This window comes from Mobula hypostoma, chromosome 6, assembly GCF_963921235.1.
Source record: "Mobula hypostoma chromosome 6, sMobHyp1.1, whole genome shotgun sequence".
Classification (NCBI taxonomy): Eukaryota; Metazoa; Chordata; class Chondrichthyes; order Myliobatiformes; family Myliobatidae; genus Mobula; species Mobula hypostoma.
This window is the reverse complement of record NC_086102.1, coordinates 26842030-26859539: the sequence shown is the minus strand read 5'-3', so window position 1 is coordinate 26859539 and position 17510 is coordinate 26842030.

Sequence of the window (17510 nt, the reverse complement as noted above, 5' to 3'; positions counted from 1 at the left end):
CTATTACTCTCTGAAGACAAAGCAAGTATTATTGCTTACTGCTTGCATAACTCCTCCAATCAATATTTATTTTTCCATAATTGAAACTCAAAATTTATGTGCAGAATGGTGAGTTTGAAACAGAAGACCATTCACTCTGCGTTCATCTTGATTAAATTAAAATCTGTGGATGTTTTACAAAATGGAAAAAAACTCTTTAAAGTTAAGACATGAAAGCTTTTCAAGGATGAACATCAGAACAGTTATAGGATTTCTTTGATGTGAAAACTTGAAGGCCAGAAATAATCAAACCCGACTAAAAGAAAGAAGTGATTGCACTTTGAGGTTTGATAAAATGACAAAATGAGTCTCTGACTCCATAATAGAAACCGTGGTCATTTTAGAACCAAGATGTAACAATGTTAAATTATATTTCTAAAATGGATTTGAGACCATAAGACCATAAGATATAGGAGCAGAATTAGGCCATTTGTCCCATTGAGTCTGCTCTACCATTTCATCATGGCTAATCCATTTTCCCTCTTAGCTCCAGTCTCCTGCCTTCTCTCCATATCCCTTCACTCTCTGTCAATAAAATATCAACCTCTGTCTTAAGTATACTTAATGTCTTGGTCTTCACAGCCTCCCATGGCAATGAATCCTACAGATTCATCACAATCTGGCTAAAGAAATTCCTCCTCATCTTGATTCTAAATGGACGGCTCTCTATTCTGAGGCTGTCCTCTGGTCTTAGACTCCCCCACCATAGGAAACATCCTCTCCACATCCACTTTATTGAGGCCTTTGAAAATTTGATAGTTTTCAATGAGATGCCCCTGTCATTCTTCTGAATTCCAGTGAGTAGAGGCCCAGGACCATCAAATGCTCCTCAAGCAGCTGAGAAGGAGTGAAGAAATCGGGTAGAAAAAAGTCGTTTTTTTTTTTTTAAACACTGCTTGGGGAGAAGGGTCTGCACTGCGCAGGCGCGTGATGTAGTGCGCCAAGGTTTAAAAAGCAGACCACCATATACAGTGGCCATCGTTGGAGTGGACTGAGTCAAAGTGGGACGGCTTTGGCTCAAACAGGCTTCGGCGAGAACAGGCAGAGGCCAGGGTAGGTTCCTGTAAGTTTTTTGTTCAGATTGTTTAGTGCAGTGAGAATGCCAGGCAGGATGTTGGAATGCTCCTCTTGCAGGATGTGGGAAGTCAGGGAGCCCTCCGGTGTCCCTGACAACGACACCTGCAAGAAGTGCATCCAGCTGCAGCTCCTGACAAACCGTGTTAGGGAACTGGAGCAGGAGCTGGATGACCTGCGGATCATTCGGGAGAATGAGGAGATTATAGATCGTAGCTACAGGGAGGTAGTTACGCCAAAGGAGCAGAGGACAGGAAATTGGGTCACTGTCAGGCGAGGGAAGAGGAAAGGGCAGGCAGAGCAGGGTTCCCCTGTGGCCATTCCCCTCAACAACAAGTATACCGCATTGGATACCATTGGGAGGGATGACTTACCTGGGACTAGCTGCAGTAGCCGGATCTCTGGCACTGAGTCTGGCTCTGCAGTGCAGAAGGGAGGGGGGAGAAAGAGGAGAGCAGTAGTGATAGGGGACTCGATAGTTAGAGGTGCAGATAGAAGGTTCTGTGGTCGTGACAGAGAATCCAGGATGGTTTGTTGCTTCCCAGGTGCCAGGGTCAAGGATGTCTCTGATCGATTGCATGACATTCTGAAGTGGGAGGGTGACCAGCCAGATGTCGTGGTGCACATCGGTACCAATGACATAGCAAGGAAGAGTGAAGAGGTCCTGGACAGTGAGTATAGAGAGCTTGGTAGGAAGTTGAAAAGCAGAACCTCGAGGGTGATAATCTCAGGATTGCTACCTGTGCTAGGTGCCAGTGAGGGTAGGAATAGGATGCTCTGGAGGAGGAACAAATGGCTGAGGAACTGGTGTAGGGGGCAGGGTTTCAGATTTCAGGATCATTGGGACCTCTTCTGGGGCAGGTGGGACCTGTACAAGAGAGACGGGTTACACTTGAACCACAGGGGGACCAATATCCTTTAAGGGAGATTTGTTAGTGCTATTGGGGAGGCTTTAAACTAGATTTGCAGGGGGATGGGAACCAGAGTGCCAGAGCTGACAGTGTGGCTGGGGTGAAAATAAATGATATTGAAAGTTTAAGCAAATCCGCTGATAGAAAGGTTGTGAGTGGTGGTAAAAATCTTCTGAGGTGTATATATTTCAATGCTAGGAGTATTGCGGGGAAGGCGGATGAGTTGAGGGCGTGGATTGACACGTGGAATTATGATGTTGTAGCAATTAGTGAAACTTGGCTACAGGAGGGGCAGGACTGGCAGCTTAATATTCCAGGGTTCCGATGTTTCAGATGTGATCGAGGCAGAGGAATGAAAGGTGGGGGAGTAGCATTGCTTGTTAGGGAAAATATTACAGCAGTGCTCAGGCAGGACAGATTAGAGGGCTTGTCTACTGAGTCCTTATGGGTGGAGCTGAGAAACAGGAAAGGTATGGCCACATTAGTGGGATTGTATCACAGACCACCCAATAGTCAACGAGACTTGGAAGAGCAAATCTGCAGAGAGATGGCAGGCAACTGCAGGAAACATAAAGTTGTGGTGGTAGGGGATTTTAATTTTCCATACATTGATTGGGACTCCCATGCTGTTAGGGGTCTAGATGGTTTAGAGTTTGTAAAATGTGTTCAGGAAAGTTTTCTAAATCAGTATATAGAGGGACCAACTAGAGGGGATGCAATATTGGATCTCCTGTTAGGAAACGAATTAGGGCAAGTGACAGAAGTCTGTGTAGGGGAGGACTTTGGTTCCAGTGATCATAACGCCATTAGTTTCAATTTGATCATGGACAAGGATAGATCTGGTCCTAGGGTTGAGGTTCTGAACTGGAAGAAGGCCAAATTTGAAGAAATGAGAAAGGATCTGAAAAGCGTGGATTGGGACAGGTTGTTCTCTGGCAAAGATGTGATTGGTAGGTGGGAAGCCTTCAAAGGGGAAATTTTGAGAGTGCAGAGTTTGTATGTTCCTGTTAGGATTAAAGGCAAATTGAATAGGAATAAGGAACCTTGGTTCTCAAGGGATATTGCAACTCTGATAAAGTAGAAGAGGGAGTTGTATGAAATGTATAGGAAATGGGCTAAATCAGGTGCTTGAGGAGTATAAGAAGTGCAAGAAAATACTTAAGAAAGAAATCAGGAGGGCGAAAAGAAGACATGAGGTTGCCTTGGCAGTCAAAGTGAAGGATAATCCAAAGAGCTTTTACAAGTATATTAAGAGCAAAAGGATTGTAAGGGATAAAATTGGTCCTCTTGAAGATCAGAGTGGTCGGCTTTGTGCGGAACCAAAGGAAATGGGGGAGATCTTAAATAGGTTTTTTGCGTCTGTATTTACTAAGGAAGCTGGCATGAAATCTATGAAATTGAGGGAATCAAGTAGTGAGACCATGGAAACTGTACAGATTGAAAAGGAGGGGGTGCTTGCTGTCTTGAGGAAAATTAAAGTGGATAAATCCCCGGGACCTGACAGTGTGTTCCCTCGGACCTTGAAGGAGACTAGTGTTGAAATTGTGGGGGCCCTGGCAGAAATATTTAAAATGTCGCTGTCTACGGGTGAAGTGCCGGAGGATTGGAGAGTGGCTCATGTTGTTCCGTTGTTTAAAAAAGGATCGAAAAGTAATCCGGGAAATTATAGGCCGGTGAGTTTAACGTCAGTAGTAGGTAAGTTATTGGAGGGAGTACAAAGAGACAGAATCTACAAGCATTTGGATAGACAGGGGCTTATTAGGGAGAGTCAACATGGCTTTGTGCGTGGTCGGTCATGTTTGACCAATCTGTTGGAGTTTTTCGAGGAGGTTACCAGGAAAGTGGATGAAGGGAAGGCAGTGGATATTGTCTACATGGACTTCAGTAAGGCCTTTGACAAGGTCCTGCATGGGAGGTTGGTTAGGAAAATTCAGTCGCTAGGTATACATGGAGAGGTGGTAAATTGGATTAGACATTGGCTCGATTGAAGAAGCCAGAGAGTGGTGGTAGAGAATTGCTTCTCTGAGTGGAGGCCTGTGACTAGTGGTGTGCCACAGGAATCAGTGCTGGGTCCATTGTTATTTGTCATCTATATCAATGATCTGGATGATAATGTGGTAAATTGGATCAGCAAGTTTGCTGATGATACAAAGATTGGAGGTGTAGTAGACAGTGAGGAAGGTTTTCAGAGCCTGCAGAGGGACTTGGACCAGCTGGAAAAATGGGCTGAAAAATGGCAGATGGAGTTTAATACTGACAAGTGTGAGGTATTGCACGTTGGAAGGACAAACCAACGTAGAACATACAGGGCTAATGGTAAGGCACTGAGGAGTGCAGTGGAACAGAGGGATCTGGGAATACAGATACAAAATTCCCTAAAAGTGTCGTCACAGGTAGATAGGGTCGTAAAGAGAGCTTTTGGTACATTGGCCTTTATTAATCAAAGTATTGAGTCTAAGAGCTGGAATGTTATGATGAGGTTGTATAAGGCATTAGTGAGGCCGAATCTGGAATATTGTGTTCAGTTTTGGTCACCAAATTACAGGAAGGATATAAATAAGGTTGAAAGAGTGCAGAGAAGGTTTACAAGGATGTTGCCGGGACTTGAGAAACTCAGTTACAGAGAAAGGTTGAATAGGTTAGGACTTTATTCCCTGGAGCGTAGAAGAATGAGGGGAGATTTGATAGAGGTATATAAAATTATGATGGGTAAAGATAGAGTGAATGCAAGCAGGCTTTTTCCACTGAGGTAAGGGGAGAAAAAAACCAGAGGACGTGGGTTAAGGGTGAGGGGGGAAAAGTTTAAAGGGAACATTAGGGGGGGCTTCTTCACACAGAGAGTGGTGGGAGTATGGAATGAGCTGCCAGACGAGGTGGTAGATGCGGGTTCTTTTGTAACATTTAAGAATAAATTGGACAGATACATGGATGGGAGGTATATGGAGGGATATGGTCCATGTGCAGGTCAGTGGGACTAGGCAGAAAATGGTTCAGCACAGCCAAGAAGGGCCAAAAGGCCTGTTTCTGTGCTGTAGTTTCTATGGTTTCTATGACAAACATTTCAATCTGGGAACCATTTCCAGAATTTGAGATGGCAGATTTGATACAATGCCATCGTATTTTGCAACTTGAAGCATGTTGCTTGTTTGTTTGTTACATTCGTTATGTACCATGACGTATGACATGGGCAATCATGATCTTGCCATGACCATAATTGTTCTTGGCAAATTTTTCTACAGAAGTAGTTTGTCATTGCCTTCTTCTGGACAGTGTCTTTACAAGACAGGTGACTCCAGCCATTATCAATACTCTTCAGAGATTGGCATCAGTGGTCGCATATCCAGGATTTGAGAACGGCACCGGTTGCTCATACGAACACCACCACCACCTGCTCCCATGGCTTCACATGACCCCAAGCAGGGATCTAAGCAGGTCTACACCTTGTCCAAGGGATGGAAGGAGCACCTTTTACCTCCTTTGGTAGAGACATATCTCCATCCTACCACCCATAAACATATCGTAGTTTATAATAAGAATGATTGTGGTTTGTGAAGACATCAACATGTATATAGGTGCTGTCCTGAAAGATCTGACCTACTTATCCTATGATTCATTTAGTTAATTGACCTTCAGAGTGGATAATTAGCAAACTAGTTACATATAGGGAAAGTAACTTCTGTAATTTGTCATATTCATGATTTAAATGGCTAATAAATAGTAAAATTATTAAATACCTGAAAAATCTACAATGATTAGTGTTTAACACCATTTCTACAGTCCTGATTGATAAGCTACGGAATCTGGGCCTCTGTACCTCTCTCTGCAATTGGATCCTTGACTTCCTAGCCAGAAGACCACAATCTGTGCGGATTGGTATTAATATCTACTCCTTGCTGATGATCAACATTGGCACACCTCACAGATGTGTTTTTAACCCACTCCCCTACTCTCTCTACACCCATGAATGTGTGGCTAGGTATAGATCAAACGACATCTCTAAATTTGCTGATGATACAACCATCCTTGGCAGAATCTCAGATAGAGGCATGAGGCTATACTGCAGTGAGGTATACCAGCTAGTTGAGTGCTGTCACAGCAACAACCTTGCACTCAACATCAGTAAGATCAAAGAGCTGATATGGACTTCAGAAAGGGAAAGGATGAAGGAACACATACCCATCCTCATAGAAGGATCAGAAGTGGAGAAAGTGAGCAATTTCAAGTTCCTGGGTGTCAAGATCTCTGAGGATCTAACCTGGTCCCAATATATCTCTGCATCTATAAAGAGGGGAAGACAGTAGCTATATTTCATTGGGAATTTGAGGAGATTTGGTTTGTCACCTAAGACACTCAGAAACTTCCATAGATGTACACTGGAGAGCACTCTGACAGGCTGCATCACTATCTAATATGGGGGGGGGGGGTGCTACTGCACAAGATGAAAAGAAGCTACAGAAAGTTGTAAAATTAGTCCTCTCTATCATGGGTACTAGCCTCCATAGTATCCAAGACATCTTGAAGGAGTGGTGCCTCAGAAAGGAGTCGTCTATCATTAAAGACCCCCATCACCCAGGATATGCCTTCTCATTGTTACTGTCAGGAAGGAGGTACAGAAGTCTGAAGGCACAGACTCAGTGATTCAAGAACAGTTTCTTCCCATCTGGCATACGATTCTTAAATGGACATTGAACCCATGAACACTACTCACTTTTATTATTTAAACGCAAACAACAGGAATTCTGCAGATGCTGGAAATTCAAGCAACACACATCAAAGTTGCTGGCTTCCCTTCCTCCACTATCAACTCTGCTCTTAAACGCATCTCCCCCATTTCACGTACATCTGCTCTCACTCCATCCTCCCACCACCCCACTAGGAATAGGGTTCCCCTGGTTCTCACCTACCACCCCACCAGCCTCCGGGTCCAACATATTATTCTCCGTAACTTCCGCCACCTCCAACGGGATCCCACCACTAAGCATATCTTTCCCTCCCCCCCCCCTGCATTCCGCAGGGATCGCTCCCTACACAACTCCCTTGTCCATTTGTCCCCCCCATCCCTCCCCACTGATCTCCCTCCTGGCACTTATCCATGTAAGCGGAACAAGTGCTACACATGCCCTTACACTTCCTCCCTTACCACCATTCAGGGCCCCAAACAGTCCTTCCAGGTGAGGCATCACTTCACCTGTGAGTCGACTGGGGTGATATACTGCGTCCGGTGCTCCCGATGTGGCCTTTTATATATTGGTGAGACCCGACGCAGACTGGGAGACCGCTTTGCTGAACATCTACGCTCTGTCCGCCAGAGAAAGCAGGATCTCCCAGTGGCCACACATTTTAATTCCACATCCCATTCCCATTCTGACATGTCTATCCACGGCCTCCTCTACTGTAAAGATGAAGCCACACTCAGGTTGGAGGAACAACACCTTATATTCCGTATGGGTAGCCTCCAACCTGATGGCATGAACATTGACTTCTCTAACTTCCGCTAGGCCCCACCTCCCCCTCGTACCCCATCCGTTACTCTTTTTTATGCACACATTCTTTCTCTCACTCTCCTTTTTCTCCCTCTGTCCCTCTGAATATACCTCTTGCCCATCCTCTGGGTCACCCCCCCCTCCGTCTTTCTTCCCGGACCTCCTGTCCCATGATCCTCTCGTATCCCCTTCTGCCTATCACCTGTCCAGCTCTCGGCTCCATCCCTCCCCCTCCTGTCTTCTCCTATCATTTTGCATCTCCCCCTCCCCCTCCAGCTTTCAAATCCCTTACTCACTCTTCCTTCAGTTAGTCCTGACGAAGGGTCTCGGCCTGAAACGTCGACTGCGCCTCTTCCTATAGATGCTGCCTGGCCTGCTGCGTTCACCAGCAACTTTGATGTGTGTCACTTTTATTATTTCTGTTTTTGCACTATTTTTAATTTAACTATTTAATATATATATACTTACTGTAATTGATTGGTTGATTTATTTATTTTCTATATTATCATGTATTGCATTGTACTGCTGCCACTAAATTAACAGATTTCATGACGTATGCCGATGATATTGAACCCGATTCTGATTTCAGACTAGCAGTAAAGAATATCTACATTCATAAAACTTTTTTTTTATTTCAAAATATACTTTATTCAAAAATAAATATATACAATAAACCATTCAATAACTTTTCATCCTTTACATACGTTTCCATTATACTCGGTACACACCCGTATTTATAGCCACCCACGTGGCACTCCAGTAGTTCAGCTTAGCATATCATTGTTAAGGGGTATAAAACTTTTATCTTATCCCCTAATGCTATATTAAATTTCATAAATAGTGCTCAGTTCCCACATAAATAACTTTTACCACATAAACCATGCCCCCATTTCATTAGTAATGGTCATATTGTTGGAAAATAGTACATCTTCCAATCTATTGTTTAAAATATCTTGCAAGAGCTGTTGGGTCTTTGAGTTGAAACATGGAGAGAATGAAAGAGAATCTGTTGAATTTGATCCACAGCATGGGGCCTAATGTTTAGATCTGAGCCTTGTGATAGGATAGACAAAAATAAGCCCCACCCACCAATCTGGTTAACAGACCTTTGACAGACGGCAAACTGCCCACCAAAGGTGTGTAAGCTTGTCAGTTCTTCTTGTGCATTCTTGACACTCAAAGAAGAACTTACAAAAAATGAAATAAAGAAATCATTACATTTCAAAGTATTAAAATTTAAAAAATACTCAGAATACACTTTCAATAATTCAGGTTTACCTTAAGCAGGGTTCTACTGCAGTTTACTCAGCATATATCTTGGGAATTCTGCTAAATTCCTGATTGACTTTTGGATTTTTTTTGCAAAATCTACTGGTATAGTGCAGCTGGAAAATCATTAGAAAGTCCTATCAGCAGAATCAGAATCAGGTTTAATATCACCTGCATTTGTCCTGAAATTTGTTAACGTAGTAGCAGCGGTACAATGCAATGTGTGATAATATATAAAAAAAAGTAAATTAATTACAGTAAGTATATATATGTATATTAAATAGTTAAATTAAATATAGTGCATAAACAGAGATAATAAAAAAAAAGTGAAGCAATGTTCATGAGTTCAATGTCCGATTAGGAATCGGGTGGCAGAAGGGAAGAAGCTTAAACACGAGGAATTCTGCAGATGCTGGAAATTCAAGCAACACACATCCAATTTGCCGGTGAACGCAGCAGGCCAGGCAGCATCTCTAGGAACAGGTACAGTCGACTTTTCGGGCCGAGACCTTTCGTCAGGACTAACTGAAGGAAGAGCTAGTAAGAGATTTGAAAGTGGGAGGGGGAGGGGGGAGATCCGAAATGGAGGCAAAAGAAGCTGTTCCTTTTCTGAGTTTGGCTTTTCAGAGTTAGCAGGAAAATCCTGAAATTAATACAGTTATTGAGAGGAAGTATGGACTTGTAGCCAGTAATTTAGAAATGTCTTGGAAAGAGACCACTGGGACACATTGTATGAACAAGAGGACCCAGGAAGATGGATGTTTATCGGAATGTGAGGATCAGGGTGATATAGGGTTATGATACATGCTGCTGGAAAACTTTCAACACAAAATAGGGAACTGAGTTCAGTACTTAGTGCTGAAAATGTTTTATATTATTTAATGACTTTTGGTCAAAAAACTGTTATAAAAATGACCATATTTCTTTCTAGTTTGTATTACTTTACAGAATATATAGAATTATAGAAATGTCATTGCAGATGGAGTTTATTCTGCCTATTGAATGTATGCCAGTTCTTTGTAACAAGTTCTGACTTTTTCTCCCACTCTTTTCCCGTGACCCTTCAAATTATTTTTCCTCAAGTCCTTACTCAATTCCCATGTGAAAGATCAACTTACTGTTTACTTTACACTACCCAGTCGGCTCCAGCACATACTATTCTTCACATTCCCTCTGTATCTTTTGCCCGTTAACTCCTGTCCTTGAACAATATTCCACTGGGAACATCTTCTATTTCCCCTGGATGAACTCATTCAAATCTTGCAAACTTTAGCAAAGCTCCTCAGACAAGACAACCCCAGTTTAACCATTCAGCTGAAATCCCTTTACACTGCAAACATCCTGCCCATATGCCATGAAGCTTAGAGGCAGTGAATATGCAGAGCTTATCAGCCTTACAAAGTTTTTCTTCCTGATAGCTTACTATTCCAAACTTCTGTTGTTCATGAGTTCCAAGACTTTGTGCACAGTGAACTTTTCTCGCAGAGGCCTTTCCTTTCATAGTGGAAGAGGACAGGTGATTTCTGAGTCTAGGACACTGAACAAGGGTGGGTATCAGAAAGAGAGGCGTAGAGTTAGATAGCATGAGGGGGTCAGTTGAAGGGACCGGGGCTAGCGCTTGTGGCCTGAGCATTAGTTTGAAGCATCGGTGGATTGCGATGAGCTGCTCGTAATTAAGGGCATCCATGAAATTGTGTCCGGTTGAGAATGGTGGATGGTGAGAAACTACCTCAGCAAGTGATAACTTTTCTTCCTCAAAAGCAACTGCTGACAAAACTTTCCTTGGCACCAAATTCCATGGGAGTTAAGGGAAGTCCCCTTTGCAGATTCATAGAGCCAGACAGTACAGAAACAGATTCTTGGCCTATTATTTCCATTAGTTACCCATCACCGAAGTAGCTCTCACATTCGCTGGAAAGTCTTGCTTCTCCTTGTTGTGTGGGGTGTCGGCTTATTTGTCGATCGAAAGCCGCTTCCATGCTTAAAAGTTGCAGCCATCCTTTCCAGTTGGTAGGCTTGTGCACCATGACATGTATTTCCGGTTCTGGGTGCCTTGGAGGTATAAGGATAGCACCTGTAGAAGGTTCACCCTCTTTCTTGCCATCCCCCGGGGCCTGCTTAGGGCTGAAGCCACAACCAGTGTTGAAGGACCATTGAGAAAGAGCGTTGTAGACATAGATGGCCCCCAACCTGCATTTGTTTAGTTAAGTATCCATTCATAGCATGTCTACTTCATTGGTTTTATAATTTGGGGAGATTTAACTGAGTACCAATTCAATTAAAGGGTAACTGAATGTCCAGTATTGTGGTTTTGGGTAGTTTAGATGAACACTTGTTTAGCTAAAAGCCTGGTTTTCTGTTTCACTGTTCACCTTTAAATAAACGGTTAATATACCCATTTTGTTTCACTCATTAGATCCCTAGAACCTGACCCTCCTCTTCACTCCCCCCCGCCACATTACACTCCTTGAGTGAGCGATAGCACCCCCAATAATGGCAATGCACACAATGCACATAAACAATGAAACTTTAGGTCCATCTCTTCCAACTTACTCCTATTTTACTTTTTACTTTTTGCTTCCTCCAAACTTTATTCCAATTTTACTCTATACCATCAGCCATTTAGAGATACAGGATGATGTTGAGCATACTTTGTTCCAAAGCGTCTTTTTTAAGAGAAAAAAAGCAAACTGGATGGGATAGGAAACACGAGAAAATTTGAAGATGCTGGAAATCAAAGCAACACACACAAAATGCTGGAGGAACTCAGCAGGCCAGGCAGCATCTATTGACATTTCTGGCTGAAACCCTTCATCAGGACTGGAGGAAAAAGATGAGAAGTCATAGTTAGAAGGTTGGGCGGAGTGGAGGAAGAAGTACAGGTAGATGGTGATAGGTGAAGCTGGGAGAGGGGGAGGGTGAAGTAAAGAGCTGGGATGTTGACTGGTGAAAAAGATAAAGGGCTGGAGATGGTGGAATGTACTAAGAGAGGACAGAAGAGCATGGAAGAAAGGGAAAGGGAAGGAGCAACAGAGGGAGGTGGACAGATAAGGAGATAAGGTGAGAGTGGTAAATGGGAATGGGGAATGGTGAAGGGGGGTTAGTTACCAGAAGTTGGAGAAATCGATTTTCCCCCCTCACTGTCTTCCATGGCCTTCTGTCCTCACACACTAGACTCCCCCTTCTCCAGGCCTTTAACTCTTTCACCAATCGACTTCCCAGCTCTTTACTCACACTTCCGCCTCTCCCGGTTTCACCTATCACCTACAACCTTGTACTTCTTCCTCCCCTCTCCCCACCTTCATCTCCTGCTTGATTTCTCATCTTTTTTCACCAGTCCTGATGAAGGGTTTTGGCCTGAAATGTTGACAGTTTACTCTTTCCTTGGGAGATACTTGGCTTGCTGAGTTCCTCCAGCAGTTTGTATGTGTTAAATGGAATAGGAAATGGGTAGATGATTGAGCAATTGCATTTTTTCTGGGTATAATGGAAATCCACTGTTTTTCATTATTAATGGCTCCATCTATAAGGCAGAACAGGCATCACCCACTCAATGAGTGGGCTGGTTTCCTTCACTAGTTATCTGACATGGATAAATGTATTTTAAAAACACTGAGCTTTGGAACAGTTAGCACTTTCAGGATATCTGGAGAACAGATCTTTCTTGATGCTCTAATTATTTCTATTTCTATCTCATTGTTTCACTGTGCACTTGTGGTTTTGAGCCACATGCAGGAAAATATCCATGAGATTGATGTGCCAAAGGGGTTTGGTGATAGGGCTGACTTTGAAGACAAACCCTTGGGTTGTTGTAGTATGATTATAGTATGCACCACAGATCAAAAAATGCAAAAAAAAAAGGAAGGCTAATTTTGACCTCACATAGAATTCATGTCGTAGGGTTACCTAATTGGGGAATTATGAATCATCTGAAAAACAATCAATTTTTTCTTACATTATAATGTTTTCAATCTAGTGCTCGCACACTCTGATTATGAAGCATGGAAGCTACTAAACATGGATGTTTTCAGGACTTTAACAGATGAGCAGTACCTGTTTCTTTAAAGAAAGTCATCAGAATCAGATCAGAGGGTGGTTTATCATCGCTGACACATCATGAAATCTTTGTTTTGAGGCATAGAAATACATAAAAAATTACTATCAATTACATTTTACGATTTAGCGAACAGAGCAGCGGACACCCTGGCTGAAATCTGGAGGAAAACACACAGAGGATGCAGAGGGGGATCGAAAAGACGAGGAAAGAGGACCGGGTTGAGACAACAGACTTATGGAGAAGAGGAGTTCTCCACTTGGACTGCATGTGGACATACCTGACCAAAACTTTTCCATGGAGGGCTTCCAGACCGTTCGGGCTGACCGGAAGTGCACTGAGAGTGGTAAGTGTGAAGGAGTTGGGGGCTTGCTGTTCTGGTTAACAACAGATGGTGCAATCTTGGTCATATTACGATCGAGGAACGTGTTTGTAGCCCGGATATTGAACTTTTTGCTGTTGGACTCCAGCCATATTCCACTGAGATACAACACTGGGCGTCATGGGAGGTTGTTCCTGCCTGTGGCCATCGAACTTTGCAGCTCCTCCCGTGGGGGGTCAGACACCCTGAGCCAATTGGCTGGTCTTGGCTTATTTCCAACTGGCATAGTTTGCATATTGTTGTTTGATTGTTTGTGGTTTTTGCATTTCTATATTTATGCTCTATTCTTGATTGGTACAGCTGTACGAAACTCAATTTCCCTCGGGATCAATAAAGTATGTCTATGTCTATTAAGAAATATTATAATAGTGCAAAAAAAGAGCAAAAATACTGAGATAGAATTCATAGGTTCATGGACTGTTCAGAAACCTGAAGGCTGGGGAGAAGAAGCTATTTCTAAATCACTGGGAGTGTGTCTTCAGGCTCCTGTACAGTACTTCCTTCCTGATGATAGTAATGAGAAGATGTGTCCTGAGTGGTGGGGTCTTTAATGATCGATGCTACCCTCCTGTGGCATCACCTTTTGAAGATGTCTTGGACAGTGGGTAGGCTAGTGCCCATGATGGAGCTGGCTGAGCTTACATTCCTCTGCATCATTCCTGCTTCCTCTGGCGGACAGAGCGTAGGTGTTCAGCGAAGCGGTCTCCCAGCCTGCGTCGGGTCTCACCAATATATAGAAGGCCACACTGGGAGCACTGGACGCAGTATATCAGACCAGCAGACCCATAGGTGAAGTGTAGCCCCACTTGGAAGGACTGTCTGGGGCCCTGAATGGTGGTGAGGGAGGAAGTGTAAGGGCAGTTATAGCACTTGTTCCGCTTACAAGGATAAGTGCCAGGAGGAAGTTTGGTGGGGAGAGATTGGGAGGACGAATGGACAAGGGAGTCACTTCGTTGAACACCTACGCTCTGTCCACCAGAGGAAGCAGGATCTCCCAGTGGCCACACCTTTTAATTCCACATCCCATTCCCATTCCAATATGGCAATCCATGGCCTCCTCTACTGTCGAGATGAAGCCACACTCAGGTTGGAGGAACAACACCTTATATTCTGTCTCGGTAGCCTCCAACCTGATGGCATGAACATTGATTTCTCTAAGTTACGTTAATGCCCCACCTCCCCTTCTTACCCCATCCTTTATTTATTTATTTATTTATTCCTCCCCCGCCCTTCCCTCTCACAATAACTCTTTGCCTGTTCTCCATCTTCCTCTGGTGCTCCCCTCCCCCTTTCTTTCTTCCAAGGCCTTCCGTCCCATGATACTCCTCCTTCTCCAGCCTTGTATCCCTTAGCTTCATCCCTCCCCCTCCTGTCTTCTCCTAACATTTCAGGTCTCCCCCCCCCCACTTTCAAATCTCTTACTATCTCTTCTTTCAGTTAGTCCTGACGAAGAGTCTCGACCTGAAGCGTCGACTGTCCTTCTTCCTATAGATGATGCCTGTCTTGCTGCGTTCACCAGCATTTTGCGTGTGTTGCTTTAATTTTCAGCATCTGCAGATTTCCTCGTGTTTGCGTATCTAATAGCGACAGTCATTTGGAAATACTGTAGCAGGCTTAAGAGCCTGCATGGCCTGGCCCTGTCTATTCAAAAAGTAATAATAATCACCCTGATTATTTTAGTTGAATGACAATTATGAGACCCAGCCTGTAAGGAAAAGATTGCTTGTACAAATACTGCAATTTATGGAGGTGAACGCTGCACTATGATGCAACTCAATATTTGTGTAATTGATATTTTGTCAATTATTTGCAAGGAATCCAAGCTGTTCCACATGAAGGTGATAGTCATTATTTTAAAGGGTAGGGGATTAGTTTGAGGTTTAGTTTCAAATTTTAGTGTCTTTTATAAGCATTACTAGAAGAATTTGAAACCATTGCTCATTGAGTCATAGAGCACTACAGTATAGAAACAGGACCTTCAGCCCATCTTTTCTGTGCAAGCTGTCATCATGGCTGTACAGCTATTTTTCCTCTAGTGATACAACTAAAACATAAATGTAGACTGTATCTAAATACTCATAGCCTTTAGTCAGTCCAGCACTTGCTCTTTTGTCCAGGTGCAAGATATCTCACTGTGTTGTATTGATTATTTCTTTGAGATTCAGCGCGTAAAAGGCCTTTCTAGCTCAAAGACCCACCTATTTAACCCTATATTAATCACAGGAAAATTTACAATGACCAATGAAGCTACTAACCGGTACATCACAGGGAAATTTACAATGACCAACGAAGCTACTAACCGGTACATCGATGGTATTTGTGAGGACACTGGAGCAACCAGAGGAAGCCCATGCACTCACAGGGAGGATGTACAAACTTCTTACAGGCAGCATCAGAACTGAACTCCAACATTTAATGCCCTGAGAATCTTGAATCTTGAATCTTCTATCTTCTCATTGTAATCATTAGGAAGGAGGTACAGAAGACTGAAGACATACACTCAACAATTCAGGAACAGCTTCTTCCCCTCTATCATCTGATTTCTAAATAAACATTGAACCCATGAACGCTATCTCACTACTTTTTATATATACTATTTCTGGTTTTGCACTTTTTAATTATACAAAATACACACACACATATACTGTAATTTATTTATCTTTCTATATTATCAGGTATTGCATTGAACTGCTGCTGCTAAGTTAACAAATTTCACGACACATGCCTGCGATAATAAACCTGATTCTGATTCTGAAATGGGAAGCAACATTACATTTGAAATATCTGAATCCTTTTCAATAATTATTTGGTTGTTTAGCTCTATCATGTTGGACAAGGCACTGTTATCCAAACAACAACAATAGCGTTTTCCAGGAAATGTCCCAAAAAAATATTCAAATGAGCTTCCACTCAAAATAATCATATTGGTGTCATCACTCAGAATTCATTCCCCTCCCGTTGGAGGGAGTTTTAGGTTTCAGTCAGATGGACTCATCGTGTAAGTGGAGAGCTATTACAGAGAGGGTGGAAGCTTTTAGGCTCAGATTTAATCTTTTGAAAATCTCATCGACGAACATTGCATGCTTGCCCATTTTATCTTGTTCTTGAAACTGGCAACAAAGAAAATTTAATGAAGCAATGGTCATCAATTTACTTGCGACCACGGCATTCATCTGACACTTTTGCAGCCATTTCATAGGTTTGAAAACAGTTCTTTATCACTAACTTTATGTACCATAGTTTTACCATTGTGGAGTAGAACCATCAGGAAACAATATAGAAACATAATAAAATCCTAAGAACTTTTATATTAAAAAAGTTATGGATGAAGTAATTAAATTTATTATCACCAAGACAATATATTTGATTAGTTGCAGATTGTCTTTTAAAAGAACTACATACCAATGAAATCTGATATGTTTACTTGCGTTTTTAAAGTTTTAGAATCTCCTTTCAATCTAATGAAACTCAGCCAGAAGACAACTATAAAAAGTTGGGCTTTTGTTTTGGAATGAAAGCTGGGTTTAAATGCTTCATAAAAGAATGCTCACATACAAAGAAGGCACCACAGATACAAACACGATGGATCTCTCTTAACCTTTTCACTATCTTAAAATGGAGGAATTGGCAAGTGATGCTCAGCTTGTTCAGGCAGGTCTGCTGTTTAAATTCTCCATCAAAGAGTGATGCGACAACAAAAGCAATGTCATTGATAGACTGTTTTAATGTGTGGAATGTCCTGAAGACACTCCCAAGAAGAGGGTAACATACACAAGATGCTGGATGATCTCACAAAGTCAGGCATCATCTATGGCAAGGAATATACAGCAGTTGCTTTTTGGCCAAGACTATTCATCAGGACCTGATGAAGGGTTTCAGCCAGAAAGGTCAACTCTTATCCCTCTCCATAGTTGTTGCCTGACCTGCTGAGTTCCTCTGGATTTCCAGCATCTGCAGAATCTCTTGAGTTCTCAAGAGTGTGAGACCAGGAGCGGAGAGGGTGGTAGAGTGAATGAAATGAATAAGGACAAAAAAACCATAGATATTGAAATATAGGGGCAGATCTTCTGAAGACTGATGAGCAGCATCAGGTTCCTGGTTGTGCATGGTTGGCAGCATGCCATTTTCTCCAGTCGTCTTGTCCAGTTGGAGAAATCTTTTTCTAATTTTGTACCTTCCAACTTGTAAGTGACTGGCCACTGCATGGTTTTGATAGTCAGTGTGGTCTTGTCCCAGGGATCACTAGCCAAAAGAGGTTTTCATGTTCTATGCCACAGGATACCCATTTCTCAGTGATG